The sequence below is a fragment of the Moschus berezovskii genome, chromosome 6, assembly GCF_049115385.1.
Source record: "Moschus berezovskii isolate FMDL1 chromosome 6, NW_MosBer_1.0, whole genome shotgun sequence".
Lineage (NCBI taxonomy): Eukaryota > Metazoa > Chordata > Mammalia > Artiodactyla > Moschidae > Moschus > Moschus berezovskii.
Genome location: NC_142465.1, coordinates 96,805,166 through 96,824,348, shown reverse-complemented (window position 1 = coordinate 96,824,348; position 19,183 = coordinate 96,805,166).

Below are 19,183 nucleotides of genomic sequence, written 5' to 3'. Positions count from 1 at the left end.
AAAACAATATGACACTCTTATAAAAGCAGACAGATCCATAGAACAGAGAGCACAGAAATAAACCCACACATACATGGTAAGTTAATTTATGACAATGAAGCCAAGAATACACAATGGTTTGGGGAAAACTGGACACAAGACAGGATAAGTAATGTTGGTGAGGATATGGATAAAAGGTAATCTTTGTGCATTTTTGGTGAGAATGGAAGTTGGTACAGTCACTATAGAAAACAGTATTGAAGTTCCTCAAAAAATTAAAAATAGAAATACCATATGATTCAGCAATCCCACTTCTGGGTATATATCCAAAAGAAATGAAAATAAAATCTCAAAGAGATATATACACTCTCATGATTACTAAAGCATTATTCACAATAGCCAAGACATGGAAAACAACATTAATGTCCATCAATGGAGGATAGAGAAAGAAGGCATAGTTTACATATATAGATATATATTACATATGTATATTATATGTATACATATATATAAAGTGAAATATTATTCAGCTGTGAATAAGCTCATTCTGTCATTTGTGAAAAACAGATGAACCTTGAGGGCATTATGTTAAATGAAATGAGTCAGTCAGAAAAAGATAAATACTGTATGATATCCCTTGCATGTGGAATCTAAAAAAGCTGAACTCACAAAGACAGAAGAGTGGTGGTTACCAGGTTCTGGGTAGATGTAGGATAAGGGAATGGGAGATACTGATCATATGGTACATACCTCTGATCATAAGATACATGCGTTCTAGAAATCTAATATATAGCAAGTCATGATAGTTATTAACTATAATACTGCATTATATACTTAAAAGTAGCTAAGAGAGTAAATTTCAAATGTTCTAACCACAGAAAACAAATAGCAATTAGGTGACATGATGCACGTTTTAGTTAACCCTAGGCAGTAATCATTTTGCAGTATCAGTTCAGTACAGTTCAGTCATTTAGTTGTGTCTGACTCTTCGTGATCCCATGGACTGCAGCATGCCAGGCCTCCCTGTCCATCACCAACTCCCAGAGTTTACTCAAACTCATGTCCATTGCATTGGTGATGCCATCCAACCATCTCATCCTCTGTCATCCCCTTCTCTTCTTGCCTTCAATCTTTCCCAGCATTAGGGTCCTTTCCAGTGAGTCAGTTCTTCGCATCAGGTGGCCAAAGTATTGGTGATTCAACTTCAGTATCAGTCCTTCCAATGAATATTAAGGACTGATTTCACTTAGGATGGACTGGTTGGATCTCCTTGCAGTCCAAGGTACTCTCAAGAGTCTTCTCCAACACACAGTTCAAAAACATCAATTCTTTGGCACTCAGCTTTCTTTATAGTCCAGCTCTCACATCCATACATGACTTCAGGATAAACCATAGCTTTGACTAGACAAAGCTTTGTTAGCAAATTAATGTCTCTGCTTTTTAACATGCTATATAGGTTGGTCACAACTTTTCTTCCAAGGAGCAAGTGTCTTTTAGTGTATATATATTAAATCAACATGTGGCCTACCTTAACTCTGCCTGAAGTTACATGTCAGCTACATCTCAATCTGGCTGAAAAAAAAAACTTCAGAGAAAAATTAATGTATATATATATATATATTTAAAATAGTTCTCAATTATAATTTCTAATATGATGTCTTTATATACACATATACATACATATATACAAACTATATGGATAAAAGCTATTCAGTAGTTCTTAACAGGATAAAATATTATTGGGAGCAAAAGTTTTGAAAATTAATTCATTAGACTGAACTCTATTCTTTAAAAGACAGTGAATCCAGTAATTTCCTTGTAGGGAGGAAATATAAGTAGAAAGCTACAACACACACTTTTAATTCCAATTCCATTACATTATCAATGGAACTTTTAGATTTTATATGGGTGACAGAAAAAGAGAGTGAGAATCTCAAAGAATAATAAAATTTCTTTAAAAATTTATAAAAGTCCTTTTATAGCCTTGAACCCCTGTTCAGGCCTTGGAAATTATTTAAACAGCTAGATTGTTACTGGTAACTTTTTAATCGTATAAATTAAATGTGTCAACAGTATGAGTTAACAGAAGAGATTGGAGAAAATTATTTTTGATGGTGGTCAGGCCAATCATTGAAGGCTCTCACACAAAGTATGGGAACATGTAATTTTATTTGCACAGCAACTGATAAGATAAAATCAAGGGTGAACAAAACTCCTTTCATAATGTGTAGTGAATCATTAAACATGAAATGAGCTTCTGAGTTCACCCTGTTTGCTTCCTAATGAGGAGAGAAATACAATTAAAATAAAGAAGAACTAATAAGGTAAGTAATACTGATGTACATTGTGTTATAAAATATTATCTGTATTTATGTTATAGAAATGCCTAAATAATTGCAAAAATGATTAATTCATAAATGGCATTGGAATTCCCATAAGCAAAGTTTTCTATAATATATATTTTTCAAATTTCAGGGATAATTTTTCTGGGCAAAAATAAAATAACATATGTCAAGAATATTCTGTTTAACCATTTAATTGTTGAGGATTTGGTTTGAAACTCTCCTTTTAGAGACAGGACTCTAAAACCCAGAAAGGGTAAATGATATGGTCAAGGTCAGTAGTTCATTTCCACTTGGTCTAAAGAACCAAGTGGAATTCAAAGAAATGAAGCAAAATAGAAACTTTAGAAACACAGATTACTCTAGATATTTTAGGCACAAAAAGATTGTGCAGTTAAAGAATATTAATGAAAGTGCTTAGCACTTAAGAAACCAGTGGAAAGATAATAAAGTTCTCATTACAGAGCTATCACTTTGGGATATTTTTTTATCTTTAGCTTATGAAACTAGCTTTCATTTTTAATGTGGACACACTTTTCCTACAGTTCTTGCATTTCAAATAGAATTTAAAATTTGGAAACTCTAAATGTGACACAGACATGGAAACTGTCATTGTAACAATATGTAGAGCATACGCCTAAGCTTATTAATGTAATATTTTGAGTTGTTTAATGCTAAACATTACTATAGACAGAAGAAATATTGAGAAAATTATGACTGAATCCTTGCTTTCAAGATCTTATGTTCAAGAGGAGAGAACAAAGTGACAATTACAGTTCAAGATATCGTGAGCTAACAATTATGAGACAAGAGGCCCTACTGTAAGAATTCAATGTGAAAACAGTGATAGACTATTAGCTGTCACAGTGATCTTAGTAAATTATAGAATTAAGCAAAATAACTTTATCTGCCAAAGAAAATGTCTGGAAGAAAAGGACATTTTCCCAAAATTTCAGGATACATAATAAAATAGAAAACTAACTGCCTATCAGTATCAATAACAATATAATCAGATAGCTAATGACAGAATCTAAAAGTATAATAAAAGAAAGAGTCGGACATGACTGAGCGACCGAACTGAACTGAAAATAATTCCGGTTATCATCAGCTCTTGGTCAAGCCCTTTGCATTAACAGAAGGAGATATTATAGATTCTAATGGTTAGGCAGTATAACGAATTGGGATTCTGCAGGTTCTTGGTGGATTGTTAAAAGAGTATAATAAAACAGACCACTTGGTAGGCAGAGACTTTACATTACTTTTGGTGGAATTCAGAGCCTTTTTCATACCTAATTTCTGGGTTTCTGAGAACTACCTTAATCCAGGAAACCCATCAATCATGTAATTTTCTCTGATAAATTATTTTCTAAAGTGTTTTAAAGTATCAATAAAGTGTTTACCAAGCCAGAAGGGTACTAGGATTTGCAATCATGACTGGATAAGGTACATCTTTAGCACTGCTCTAATGCTATTAACAGGAGTTGTGGAGAATAGCTAAGAAGACACAGTCTCATCCTCAGGACATTTATTATAGCTTCTTTTAAAATTTATTTATTTTAATTGGAGACTAATTACTTTACATTATTGTAAACCCATCTTGAACCCCTTCCCACCTCCCTCCCCATCCCATCGCTCTGGTTCATCCCGGTATACCAGCTCCTAGCTTCCTGTATCATGCATTGAACCTGGACTGGCGATTCGTTTCACATATGATAATATACATGTCTCAATGTCATTCTCCCAAATCATCCCACCTTAGCCCTCTCCCACAGAGTCCAAAAGACTGTTCTATACATCTGTGTATACATCTTTTGCTATCTTGTATACAGGGTTATCGTTATCATCTTTCTAAATTCTATATATATGCATTAGTATACTGTATTGGTGTTTTTCTTTCTGGCTTACTTCACTATATAAATTTAAAAAACAACTCAGAAATGATGTATGTCAAATTGAGTTACATTCAAAATGTGTAAGTGTGTGGTATAGATTAATACATTCTATTGACGGTGCCTGGGAAGGAAAAAAGCACAGTATTTTTTTAATACAGCAATGTAGATTATAATAAAAGATTCGTTCTGAAATCAAAGATATGGGTGAGATTCCAAGATTTATAATTTTCCCATATGCTCTCATGGAAGTCCTACATTCCTTCTGGCTCTCAATTTTTGAACTATAAAAGGAATGTATTTTCATATGCCCAGAGTCTTTCAGGAATTTTTTTATCAAGTGTTAAAAGTATGAGAACTGTACTACATTATATGAATAATTGGGCATCTGAATTTTAAAGTACTCCATTAAGGAGGTAATTGAACCCCTCCCCCACAAAACAGCGAAAAGCTTATGGAAGAAAAAAGGCATATTCAATAATAAATAGCTCAAGTTTGGGAGTATTTATTACTTTACAAGCACAGTGCTTTATTCTTTGTATTTTATTATCACTTATTGCCAATGAATTCACGTTTTAACTCAAAGCTAACATCAGCATTTTATACTTTTTGATGCTGGTGTAATGTAATTAAACACTGAGAAGAGTCCTACTTCATAGGACTATAAGGGAAAGATTTACTTACATTTCAATATCATATCAAAAAATTGTTGCAGAATTCTGTTACATAACTGATATATAAAGTGGAGTCCAATTTAGTAATTCATCATTAGCAATATGACTGTTATGTAGACTGGAATTCTCTAAAACTAGGACATTCTCTCCCTACAGGCTGATCTATATAGAATCCCAAATTATGATTATAATCAATTGTTTGCTTGGCAGACTCTGAAGCAAAGAGGAATATTATAATTTGAATCTTTAATGGCAATAGACTAAGGTGATGAGAATCATTCATTTTCATGTTGGAGACTGTCTATCCCAAAACTTTCCAATCATATCACAATGGGCTGATAAAGAAAAATGATATGCTCTATAAAACACAATGTGTACTCAATTAAAGTTGCTTCCTCCCTGTAGAGTTTCTCACAGCTTTTAACATGCCAGTGTTCATCATTAATGCCTCAGAGGGAAATATCATAAGCCCTATTTTCCCAAATAGAGTTTTTTTGGTGCTAGGGGTGGGGTACGGAGAAGGCAATGGCAAGCCACTCCAGTACTCTTGCCTAGAAAATCCCATGGATGGAGGAGCCTGGTGGGCTGCAGTCCATGGGGTCGCTACGAGTCAGTCATGACTTAGCGACTTCACTTTCCCTTTTCACTTTCACACATTGGAGAAGGAAATGGCAACCCACTCCAGTGTTCTTGCCTGGAGAATCCCAGGGACGGGGGAGCCTGATGGGCTGCCATCTATGGGGTCACACAGAGTCGGACACGACTGAAGTGACTTAGCAGCAGCAGCAGCAGCAGCAGCAGGGGTGGGGTATGCACTCTGATATCTCCCAGAATTAGAGATCCAGGAAACCCAGGTTCAGACTATGGAATTATACTACTGAAAAAGCTCCAGCTTCTTCTCACAGATGTGTGGACATCTCTTTTGTGGCATGTCCAACCTTTATAAGGAGGGAGATCCAGGGCAATCAGAATCAGTGAGATTTCAATTTGCCAGAACTGGTAGGAAGAAAAATTAACTTCCTGGATTGTGAGCTATGGAGGCAGTATGTTGTGCTCAGTTGCTCAGTCCTGTCCAACTCTTTTGTGACCCCATGAACTGTAGCCTGCCAGGCTCCTTTGTCCATGGAATTTTTTTTAGGTAACAATACTAGAGTGGTTGTCATTCCCCTCTCTAGGGGATCTTCCCAACCCAGGGATCCAACCCATGTCTCTTACGTCTCTTGCATTGGCAAGAGGGTTCTTGACCACTAGAGCCACCTGGGAAGCCCTTCTTCCCCTCTCTCCCTTTTAAACCAAAACTGCAACCAAAATTAGCTTTACTGATTAACAGGGGCAATATCTGGTTAGATTCCTTCAACTCTGATTCCATGACTGCTTGTTATATGTTTCCATTACTGCTCAATTACTCTTAAGATTGTATCCTTTATATATATCAAGGTCATACATTATATAAAAGACAATACTTTGGGGGACATCTTGCCCTTGTTGTTTAATCTCTTTGATATGATTTATCTCTTCTCTGATCCATTATCTTGGTTTTAAATGTATTTCTCAAGGGAATTTTGCTTGCTAGTTCTCCTCAACTTCTCCCCCCATACATTATTATGTAGGCATAATAATGAATTCAAATGAAATACTTCCAACTATCTCCTTTTATGCCAGTCTCTCTGACTCTTTACAGTACTTTAGGACTTTAGCATACATTCTCCGTATCTTTAACATCATAACCAGTATCTAGCACTTAATAGGCTTGAAGATTGTTGGACTTCTTCCTAGACAAAGTAATTAATCTACTATTTTCTCTCGTTTTGGGTTCTGCTCTCTTTGGACTGCACGTGTGCTCAAAAATTGGGTCTATCTTCTCCTCCGCCCCCAAAACAGATGGTCCTCTGATGACTGATGCTTTTAAGAAATAAATATAATAAAACTGTTAATGACTGGTATGGCTTTATGTTTCTGACCTTCTGTTACTCATTTCTATTGTATAAGAACTACTTTCAAAAGAATGAATATCTAACGGTAGAATTTAGTTGAAGATATTATGAGACTATTAGTACTATTTGTCTACTCAAATTATATCTTTAAAGGACCTGTCTTCCACATTTTCCTTAAAACTGATATTTCTCTTGCTTATATTTTTCTCCCATCCCAACTGCAAGCATTTTACTTTTCATCATTCTTGTGGTTCCTCTGCGTGTTGTGCACACTACAGTCATGTTTGACTCTTTGGGATCCCATGGACTATGGTCCACCAGGCTCCTCTGTCCATGGGATTCTCCAAGCAAGAATACTGGAGTGGGTTGCTATTTCCTCCTCCAGGGGATCTTCCCAACCCAGGGATCGAACACACATCTGTTGTGTCTCCTGCATTGGCATGTGGGTTCTTTACCACTAGCGCCATCTGGTTCCTCTAGGGCCTCAATAATCAGTAAGTTTCATCTCATAAATGAACTGTATTCTACCAAAGGTAGCTGGAGTAAAACATTGTATATACTGCTTCCTGGATTCATAGAAAAACAGAGATAAGTTCATTTAGTAATATCTGCTGTGGGCATGAATGGTTACTCATGTACAATAAATTTGCTCTTCCAGATATATCCAATGTTTGTATGAAACCACTAAGATTAACTGACTAGTATATATCTACATAGTCCTCAAGTGACCAGAATTAAAAATTGACACAGAAATTATGAATTTTAAAATCTTCAGACTCTTTTTATTTAAAAAGTGAAACCTCAGAAACATATTTTACAAAGTTCACATTTTAGAAATAAAACTATCATAAAAAAAATCCATTTATACATACTCATCTTCACCCCATAAGTTTCCAACAAAGAAATACTGATAGTTTGTTTTTGTTTTTTTAAGTTCTAACACTATCACAGTGAAAACAATCATTCCTCAGAGGTGGCAAATGTGGGTCACCCCATACTTAAATGTGAACTCTAGCTACTAACAAGTTTAACTAGCTTGACGCAGTTAGAATTAGTCAGAAAAATCCTGATTGTCTCATGTCGTATGTCAAACAAAATGTATATTCATTAACTAGCCTTTAGAACAGAATGATTAACTGGAACTGCAGAGGCTTAGCTCTTTGTTAATGGTGTGAACAATGGTGTTACTTATTTCTCTGTACTATTATTAGGTGTAAAAATGTCACGTATTACAGAAGCAGAACAACTTTAGTTCTAAAAAGGGGCGGAGTGAAGTAAATATAACAGAATTTTATTCCTAATATAAGCAATCAAAAACTTTCACTTATTCTGCAACTGTTACACACCAGTGTTATCTTTAAATCCCCAGGGCTGGAGGCAGAGAATATTTGGTTGAAAGGAACATATGTTTCTGATGAAGCATGAATTTTCTCAGTACCAAGTCCTAAATCTACCACAATCACAATGAACTGCTTCCTGACATTTAGAGAAGCATTTCATTTCCAGAAGGTGGCGTTCTAGAATAGTTGGAAAAGGGTTTGCTTCTGTTTGAAGCCAAACAGAGACACATTAAATTACTATTCAAGTTAACTGAAAATCTGGAAACACAGAGTGGTTATTCAAACCAAAAAAAAAAAAAAAATCCTGCTGTCCTCTTATTGATGGCATTTAAAAATTCAAATATTTGTGTCCATGATCTAATTTATTTTCTTGGGAAAACTAGCAACAAGACAGTTTAGATATTGCAGCATTTAAACAAAATGAAAGAACAAACATTACAAAACAGAGTTACAAATACAGAGAAAAAACAAGTGGCTGAAAAAGGAGAGGGGGAGCTGGAGGAGAAAAGAAATTGATGAGAAAAATCAAGAGGTAAATGAGTCACAATTATGAAATGACCAAGGTGGACAATATAGTCAATAACTATGAGATACTTAACATATGGTGACAGATGCTAACTAGACTTACCGTGGTGATCAGTTTGAAATGTACAGAAGTATCAAATTATTATGTTGTGTAACAGGAACTAACTTAGCTTTATGGGTCAATTATACTTTAAAAACAAAACAAATTCGTAGAAAAAGAGATCAGATTTGTGGTTACCAGAGACAGGGGGTGGGGATGGGGGACCTGAATAAATGCGGTCCAAAGGCACAACTTCCCAGTTATAAGATAGGTGAGTAGTGGGGATATGGCGTACAGCATGACTGATAAATAATTAACACTGATGTATATTATGTGTCAAAATGGTTAAAAGAGTGAATCCTAAGAGTTATCATTACAAGAAAAAAATTTTGTCTATTTCTTCAAATTTGTATATAAATGAGATGACAGATGTGCACTGAACTTGTGATAACCATTTCATGATGAATATAAGTCAAACTATTATGCTGTGTGTCTTAGACTTATATGGGGCTATAGGTTACTTATATCTCAATAAAACTGGAGAAAATAGACAAAAATATAACAGGCAATGTTAGAAAACTTGGCCAGTTTTATATAAAAGTATACCAGTTTCTGTTTTGACTTTTAGTAAAGTTCATTTGTAAATGTATTTGGATTATATTTGACGCCATACAATTAAGTTATACAAAAATATACGTAAAATTATACAATTATAGAAAATTTGATTTCTCATTATTACTTAAAATGTACTTGAAATTATAAAATCTTTGGCCTGTAATAAGCATTCAGAGAAGCTGAAAGAGAGTGAAAACATTGGAAAAGATATTTAAAAAGACTTCTTCAGGAAAGGTTAATTCTTGAGTTTTATAAACAGATTTTTTAGAAATCTTTGCCCCTTGAGAATGTGTGTGGCACCAAAGTAATAAAGTTTGACTATAGTAAACTGATCCATTTTCTCTTCAGAGACAATTTGAGAACACTGTGATCTTGCCAGAGATTATGAATATTTTTAGCAATTTTATTTATTTCTATCAGCAATAAGAATTTATTCAGTGATCAAAGGAAAACTATGTTTAGAATGTCAAAGACCATTAAAAATGTCAGCTAATAAATTTTCTGTAAGAATTGGAAGTTTTAGTCATAATCATTTGTATCCTAAGAGCTATTTGTCTATTTGAGTATTGTTTGCCAGTTGTTATATTAAACAATCCACAAATGGATCTCTAACATAGCTGTATGTGACCATATTATAGACTGACTAGAAAATATATTTGAAATACATCATGTAAAATATATTTAGTACATCATTTAATATAATAATATATTATAGAAGTATACACACCGCACTTATTTGTAAAGATTTGGGAGGATGTCTGCAAATTAAATCAGTAATTTATCTTAAGGAAAAAGATCGAAGGTACCAAAATTACATGTGATATTTGGCAATATTAAAATCTTTACTAGGACTTCCCTGGTGGTCTACTGGTTAAGAATCTGCCTTCCAATTCAGGGGGTTGGGTTCAATCCTGGTTGGGGAACTAAGATCTCACATGCCATACAGCACAGCCAAAAACAAAAAAATAATATATATATTATAATAAAGTGTATATATATATAACTCTACTAATAATCCATCTCTGAATATGATAAACTCTACTTTGCCTTAAAATAGAGTTGTTCCCAGAAAATGGATGCAAGAAACATTCAGATAGACTATGAGAAACAACTCATTCAAATATTGACATTTGGAATTAAATGTACCAAATAGTAGACTCAAAGTTTTCTGACAAATATGGACACACATTATCACAATTCTCTCAGCAGAGTACAACTATTTATGTATAGGCTACAACTGAAGCTACAGAACTCATTGTGAAGTACACAGTTCCAACTCTGTTTTGCTCCAAGACTGAGGTGAGGAGGGAACGTTATATTTTCATTAAGTTTAACATAATTATACACTGTATATACACAATTTTAAGATAAAATGTAACACCTTAAATAAATTTTATACATCCTATAGACCATAATAGATTCCCTTTGTCAATAAGGAATTTTATTGGAAAAATTTGACAGAAACTGATGAGTATATTTTATTCCCTAAATTGTATTAGTTTTTTAGAACTCTATTCTCTTCCTTTACTTAAGTCAATTTAACATTCTGTTCAGTCACTCAGTCGTATTCGACTGTTAGCGACTCCATGGACTGCAGCACGCCAGGCCTCCCTGTCCATCACCAGCTCCCAGAGTTTACTCAAACTCGTGTCCGTTGAGTCGGTGATGTCATCCAACCACCTCATCCTCCATCATCCCCTTCTCTTTCTGCCCTCAATCTTTCCCAGAATCAGGGTCTTTTCAAATCAGTCAGTTTCTCACATCAGGTGGCCAAAGTATTGGAGTTTCAGCTCCGGCATCAGTCCTTCCAATGAATATTCAGGACCGGTTTCCTTTTAGGATGGACTAGTTGGATCTCCTTGCAGTCCAAGGGACTCTCAAAAGTCTTCTCCAACACCACGGTTCAAAAGCATCAATTTTTCAGCTCTCAGCTTTCTTTATAGTCCAACTCTGACATCCATACATGACTACTGGAAAAACCATAGCTTTGACTAGACAGACCTTTGTTGGCAAAGTAATGTGTCTGCTTTTTAATATGCTGTCTAGGTTTGTCATAACTCTTCTTCCAAGGAATAAGTGTCTTTTAATTTCATGGCTACAGTCACCATCTGCAGTGATTTTGGGGTCCCCAAAAGTAAACTCTGTCACTGTTTCCACTGTTTTCCCATCTATTTGCCATGAAGTGACAGGACCTGATGCCAGGATCTTAGTTTTCTGTATGTTGAACTTTAAGCCAAACTTTTCACTCTCCTTTTTCACTTTCATCAAGAGGCTCTTTAGTTCTTCTTCACTTTCTTCCCTAAGGGTGGTAATCATCTGCATATCTGAGGTTATTGATATTTCTCCTGGCAATCTTAATTCCAGCTTGTGCTTCATCCAGTCCAGCATTTCTCATGATGTACTCTGCATATAAGTTAAATAAGCAGGGTGACAATATACAGCCTTGACATACTCCTTTTCCTATTCGGAACCAGTCTGTTGTTCCATGTCCAGTTCTAACCATTTAACAGTTTAACATACAGTGTGTACTTTTATAAAATGATGACATTAATCATATTAAAGAGTTATGCTAAGAGTTAAGATCTTAAATATCCTTAAGTCGTATCATTTCTAGAGTTATTTTTTCAAAAAATTATTTTATTTGATCCTCAAACAACTCAGAAGGTTGATATGAAATGCATTATTATTACTGTATCTTTAAAGAAAGGCAAATCAACCAAGATAAAATGTCAAAAAAGAGTAAGCTAAAATTAACCTGATATGGGATTTTCAATTCTGGCTATCATAATGTCCATCAGAAAAGCAGTTCTGCTGCAAGTAACTATGAAACTGGACAAAATTGGAATACAGAGAACTCAGGGCTACGATCATTGAGGGAAAGAAAATAATATGTAAAATGAGGTCTACATTCATCCTGACTTTTTGCTGGGGATCACTTTCCAATTTAAGAAGTAGAGCCAAACACAGAACAATAATCTCCTTGAGTAGAAGAAATAAAGATTGGAATTCTGGGCCACCAAGGTAGCTGTTATCTTCAGGAAAAGGGTACCAGAGTGAAGGTAGCTGGACAGAGAACTCCACAAATTTAAGTATCTTCTTGAGTTTCTGTGCAAATTCTAATCTGTATGTGCATAGAGAAGAGATTCCACAGACTGGACAGACTGCTACTGTAGAGCTATAAACCTAACTGAGATTCAGTCCAGTTCAGTTCGGTTCAGTTGCTTAGTCGTGTCCGACTCTTTGCAACCCCATGAACCACAGCACGCCAGGCCTCCCTGTCCATCACAACTCCCGGAGTTCACTCAAACTCATGTCCATCGAGTCGGTGATGCCATCCAGCCATCTCATTCTCTGTCGTCCCCTTCTCCTCCCACCCCCAATCCCTCCTAGCATTAGACTCTTTTCCAATGAGTCAACTCTTCGCATGAGGTGGCCAAAGTATTGGAGTTTCAGCTTTAAAATCAGTCCTTCCAATGAACACCCAAGTTTGATCTCCTTTAGAATGGACTGGTTGGATCTCCTTGCAGTACAAGGGACTCTCAAGAGTCTTCTCCAGCACCACAGTTCAAAAGCATCAATTCTTTAGTGATCAGCTTTCTTCACAGTCCAACTCTCACATCCATACATGACCACGGGAAAAACCATAGCCTTGACTAGATGGACCTTGGTTGGCAAAGTAATGTCTCTGCTTTTTAATATGCTATCTAGGCTGGTCATAACTTTCCTTCCAAGGAGTAAGCGTCTTTTAATTTCATGGCTGCAATCAGCATCTGCAGTGATTTTGGAGCCCCCAAAAAAAGTCTGACACTGTTTCCACTGTTTCCCCATCTATTTCCCATGAAGTGATGGGACCAGATGCCATGATCTTCGTTTTCTAAATTTGAGCTTCAAGACAAATTTTTCACTCTCCTCTTCCACTTTCATCAAGAGGCCTTTGAGTTCCTCTTCACTTTCTGCCTTAAGGGTGGTGTCATCTGCATATCTGAGGTTATTGATATTTCTCCCAGCAATCTTGATTCCAGCCTGTGCTTCTTCCAGCCCAGCGTTCCTCATGACGTACTCTGCATATAAGTTAAATAACCAGGGTGGCAATATACAGCCTTGACGTACTCCTTTTCCTATTTGGAACCAGTCTGTTTTTCCATGTCCAGTTCTAACTGTTGCTTTCTGACCTGCATACAGGTTTCTCAACAGGCAGGTCAGGTGATCTGGTATTCCCATCTTTTTCAGAATTTTCCACAGTTTATTGTGATCCATACAGTCAAAGGCTTTGGCATAGTCAATGAAGCAGAAACAGATGTTTTTCTGGAACTCTCTTGCTTTTTTGATGATCCAGTGGATGTTGGCAATTTGATCTCTGGTGCCTCTGCCTTTTCTAAAACCTGCTTGAACATCTGGAAGTTCACAATTCACATATTGCTGAAGCCTGTTCTGTTCAGTCGCTCAGTCGTGTCCGACTCTTTGTGACCCCGTGGACCGTAGCCTACCAGGCTTCTCCATCCATGGGATTCTCCAGGCAAGAATACTGGAGTGGGTTACCATTTCCTTCTCCAGGGGATCTTCCCGACCCAGGGATCGAACCGGGTCTCCCACATTGGAGGCAGACGCGTTAACCTCTGAGCCACCAGGGAAATCCTTGCTGAAGCCTAACTTGGAGAATTTTGAGTGTGACTAACTTGGAGAATTTTGAGCATGACTTTACTAGCGTGTGAGATGAGTGCAATTATGCGGTAGTTTGAGCATTCTTTGGCATTGCCTTTCTTTGGGATTGGAATGAAGACTGACCTTTTCCAGTCCTGTGGCCACTTCTGAGTTTTCCAAATTTGCTGGCATATTGAGTGCAGCACTTTCTCAGCATCGTCTTTCAGGATTTGAAATAGCTTAATTGGAATTCCATCACCTCCACTAGCTTTGTTCGTCGTGATGCTCTCTAAGACCCACTTAACTTCACATTTCAAGATGTCTGGTTCCAGGTGAGTGATCATGCCATTGTGATTATCTTCGTCGTGAAGACCTTTTTTGTACAGTTCTTCTGTGTATTCTTGCCACCTCTTCTTAATATCTTCTACTTCTGTTAGGTCCATACCATTTCTGTCCTTTATTGAGCCCATCTTTGCATGAAATTTTCCCTTGATATCTCTCATTTTCTTGAAAAGATCTCTTGTTTTTCCTATTCTGTTGTTTTCTTCTATTTCTTTGCAGTGATCGCTGAGGAAGGCTTTCTTATCTCTCCTTGCTATTCTTTGGACTCTGCATTCAGATGCTTATATCTTTCCTTTTCTCCTTTGCTTTTCACTTCTTTTCACAGCTATTTGTAAGGCCTCCTCAGACAGCCATTTTGCTTTTTTGCATTTCTTTTCCATGGGGATGGTCTTGATCCCTGTCTCCTGTACAGTGTCATGAACCTCCGTCCAGAGTTCATCAGGCACTCTATCTATCAGATCTAGACCCTTAAATCTATTTCTTACTTCCACTGTATAATCAACTGAGATTAGGCCTGGCATTGCTAGGATACATTGTGGATCTCATCAGCCTGAGGGGAGAGACTGTCGAACATGCCAGAAATTCAGGTGAAACTCCAGAACTGCCAGAGCTTAGGAGCAGAGCTGGTCTATCTCATCAAACTGTGCACTTAATATCTACACATTTCACTGTATTTAAATTATGTCTCAAAAATTATATTAAATAAGGTAATAGAAAGAGGACAATTTTTAAAGTCTTTAAAAAGTTTTATGGGTTGGAAGAGGAATTTCCTGCATTACTGTATTATATTTCTTCTGGTTTCAGAAGGTAACAGAATGAACAAAGGAAAAAATGTAAGTAACCAAAAAAAAAAAAAAATCTCTTTCATGAATGCATGTAGTCAGTAGAAACAATACAATAAATACAGGAAGGCCCAGAAGCAGGATCAAGATCTGTTAACAATGACTTCTTATAATAAACGTTTCAGTGCCTATTATGTTCAGAAAGCAAGAGGGTGTGAATAAAAAAAAGACTGTATAATAAAGAAGGAGAGTAAATATATGTATGGATGTGAGAGTTGGACTGTGAAGAAGGCTGATCACCGAAGAATTGATGCTTTTGAACTGTGGTATTGGAGAAGACTCTTGAGAGTCCCTTGGACTTCAAGGAGATCCAACCAGTCCATTCTAAAGGAGATCAATCCTGGGTGTTCATTGGAGGGACTGATGCTAAAGCTGTAACTGCAGTACTTTGGCCACCTCATGCGACGAGTTGACTCACTGGAAAAGACTCTGATGCTGGGAAGGATTGGGGGCGGGAGGAGAAGGGGACAACAGAGAATGAGATGGCTGGATGGCATCACCGACTTGATGGAAATGAGTTTGAGTGAACTCCGGGAGTTGGTGATGGACAGGGAGGCCTGGCGTGCTGTGACTCATGGGGTCGCAAAGAGTCAGTCATGACTGAGAGACTGAACTGAACTGAACTGAACTGATACCCATTATAATACAAGGCCGAGAGTAGTAAGTGCCTCCAAAGTTGATGATATGGGAGCAATGCAATTTCAGAAGAGAGGAGGATTTTATTTAGAAGTTGTTTTTCAGTTGCTCAGTTGTGTCTGACTGACACCATGGACTGCAGCATACCTGGCTTCCCTGTCCTTCACCATCCCAGAGTTTGCTCAAATTCATGTCCACTGCTTTGGTGTTCCCATCCAATCATCTCATCCTTCACGTCCCCTTCTCCTCCTGTGCTCAATCTTTCCCAGCATTAGGGTCTTTTCCAATGAGTCAGCTCTTCACATCAGGTGGTCAATGTATTAGAGCTTCAGCTTCAGTTCTTCCAATGAATATTCTGGGTTTATTTCCTTTAGGATTGACTGGTTTGATCTTCTTGCTGTCCAAGGGACTCTCAGGGGTCTTCTTCAAATGGGTAAAAATAGACTCATTAAGGAAACTAGCCATCCTGATGCCCAAGGCCATTGTCCTCTGTAATTGTAGGACAAGGATATCCTCCAAGGCCTGAAAGTATCCACAGTATAACTTCAGTTTGATTCTATCTCTTACATTCAAATTCTAGTTATCTACACTATGCTAAAATACAATCAGTAAGTAAAATTAGCCAAAACCAATCTGACAACTTCAACTAATTTCCTTTTCTTCTCAAATAAAACAGTTCCGACAAATTTTCTCTTCTGGTCCCCTCTTCCCAGGCTTCACCCCTCAGCTTTGTTCTCACCCTGGCAGCCCCATAAGCCATAAGGCAATGAGAACTCTCTCAGACACTCCAAGGAGACAAACCCCAGGAAGAAAGAAAAGTGCATATTAAGCTCTTTGGTCATGGATTGAGAAACACAAGCAATTTACTTTAATTGACAAATTTGGGAATAGATATGTAATACGTGTTTTTTTCTTTAATGTAGAGGAATTTTCTCATCATGTCATTATAAGAAGGAAAAAAAGCTGAATTCCTTTTAAAATCAATCCACTGTTTTTGCGCATTCTATACATACTCTGAGTATTAACTTTACATTTGATGAGCCAAGATCATTTTTCAATTGTTATTGTTTTGTTATTTTCCAGAATGGACGTTAGACTTCATAAAACTCTCATTTCAAGTAGTCCCTGTACGGACCATATTTCTCAGCTTTATACCAAACTATGTGAAAGTTGTAATAGTCTAATATGTAAACCTTTCACAGAATGTTCATCAGCATTAATTTAATGATTACTGGTATCAATAGTCAGTGGATGAATTTTTCATTGAAATAGTCTCTGGAGATAATTGTTTGAGAACAATCAAGTTTTTATTCTAAATTTATGGAATATGAATACTTTATACAGCTTTTAATGTAAACATGCACCTTGAAATAGCCAGTTTGGATCTCTGATTCAATTTTTTTAAGTAATGTATTATGAATAAAATTTTAAGAAAAATAATCATTTCAGTCTATGCATACTGTGGTACTTAACACAAACTCTATAACAAAGACTCAAAATACAGCAGTATAAACATGAGAGTGTGTTCTCTTGTGTTTTCTCACTCTTCTTTATAGCTAAGGTAAGAATGATAATGGGCAATTCAGGTTTACCCATTGTCAGCACCAGGTATCCGTGTCCAAGGTGGCCACTCTATTCATCACTACCTTTCAGGTGTGCATCTGTGTGTGTGTGTGTGTGTGTGTGTGTGTGTGTGTGTGTGAGTGAAGAAGGAGGAGCAGAGAGGAAGGTGTACATGTCATCCTTTTAAGGGCACAACTGAAGAGAATCGCATATTTCTTTTCACATTTCATTACTAGCCCAAGTCTCATTGAAATGGAGGCTGAGAAATGTGGCTTTTGACTGACTGGTCATTACTATCAGTTCAGTTTAGTTCAGTTCAGTCGCTCAGTTGTGTCCGACTCTTTGCGAGCCCATGAATCACAGCACACCAGGCCTCCCTGTCCACCAACAACTCCCAGGGTTCACTCAAACTCATGTCCATCAAGTCAGTGATGCCATCCAGCCATCTCATTCTCTGTCATCCCCTTCTCCTCCTGCCCCCAATCCCTCCCAGCATTATATGCTGTTGCTGCTGCTAAGTCACTTCAGTCGTGTCTGACTCTGTGCGACCCCATAGATGGCAGCCCACCAGGCTCCCCCATCCCTTGGATTCTCCAGGCAAGAACAATGGAGTGGGTTGCCATTTCCTTCTCCAATGTGTGAAAGTGAAAAGTGAAAGTGAAGTCGCTCAGTCATGTCTGACTCGTAGCGACCCCATGGACTGCAGCATACCAGGCTCCTCCATCCATGGGGTTTTCTAGGCAAGAGTACTGGAGTGGCTTGCCATTGCCTTCTCCGCAGCATTATACAGAAGGGGTAAAAGACACTGGGACACAACTTGCAGCCTGTTGCCAAAAATCCAGGTGTGCACTTCTTCCCACTGACCTACCCTCCCTCTACACACATGTATACCCAATATAATAAAGTCCCATTCAAAAAAAAAAAAAAAATGGAAGAGTGCAATGTTGGAGATACAGTGGCAAGCACAGCTGCCTTCCAAAAAATAGAAGAATTGGAAAGAACAGCTGTCATTTTTCAAAGCAATGATCAAATCCTACTGCACAGGAAATATAAACATTCCCCATTCTGGTGCTAAAATAATTTCCTTGACTAGATCCTGATTATATTATCCAGAAGAAATTTCATTGTCCCTTGCCATTTACAGTTCCTGTTTTCTTTACTTTAGGATGTTGTTCTTTGTCCATTATTTCGATTACCATAATGGCTGGTTTGCTTGTGATCGTCCTGACTTACATGGACTGTCTTGGTGTCACATCAATATTAAATGAATGAATTCTTTGTTTTAAATGTGTGTCTCTTTCATTCTGGAAAATATCTGAATACCTTACAATTTCCTCCTTAAGAGAGAATTGGACTTTATTCTCTCCTTGAAGACTGTACAAATTTCTGGGTTATGTTCTTCAAGGCCAGTTGGGAGGCTTCAGGAGCTGCTTTAAAGGTCAAGCGTACATTGGTTTTTTCAGATCAATACAATCCCTAAGAAACTCTGTATGCTTTTGTTCTACTGACAGTCAGATCCACAGGCAAATAATCATAACCAGAGATCTAATCGAGAAAAGCTTTCCAAGCTTGCGGGCTGTCCTCATATTTTATGGTTTCTTTGTTCAGAATATTTTGGCTTCCCCTCAATTTAATGATGTCTGCTTTGATGTTCTCTGAAAATATTAGTTGAGGCAAGAAAGCATCACCCTTAATCTAACCTTTGAAACTAGAATGGACCCCAATTAACCGAGAGGTTTTAATGGAGGCACTTGAGGACACCAGAGGTTATTTACTGTGAAAGCTGTTTCTTTAAAATTGCGTCTTATAACCAGTCCAAGT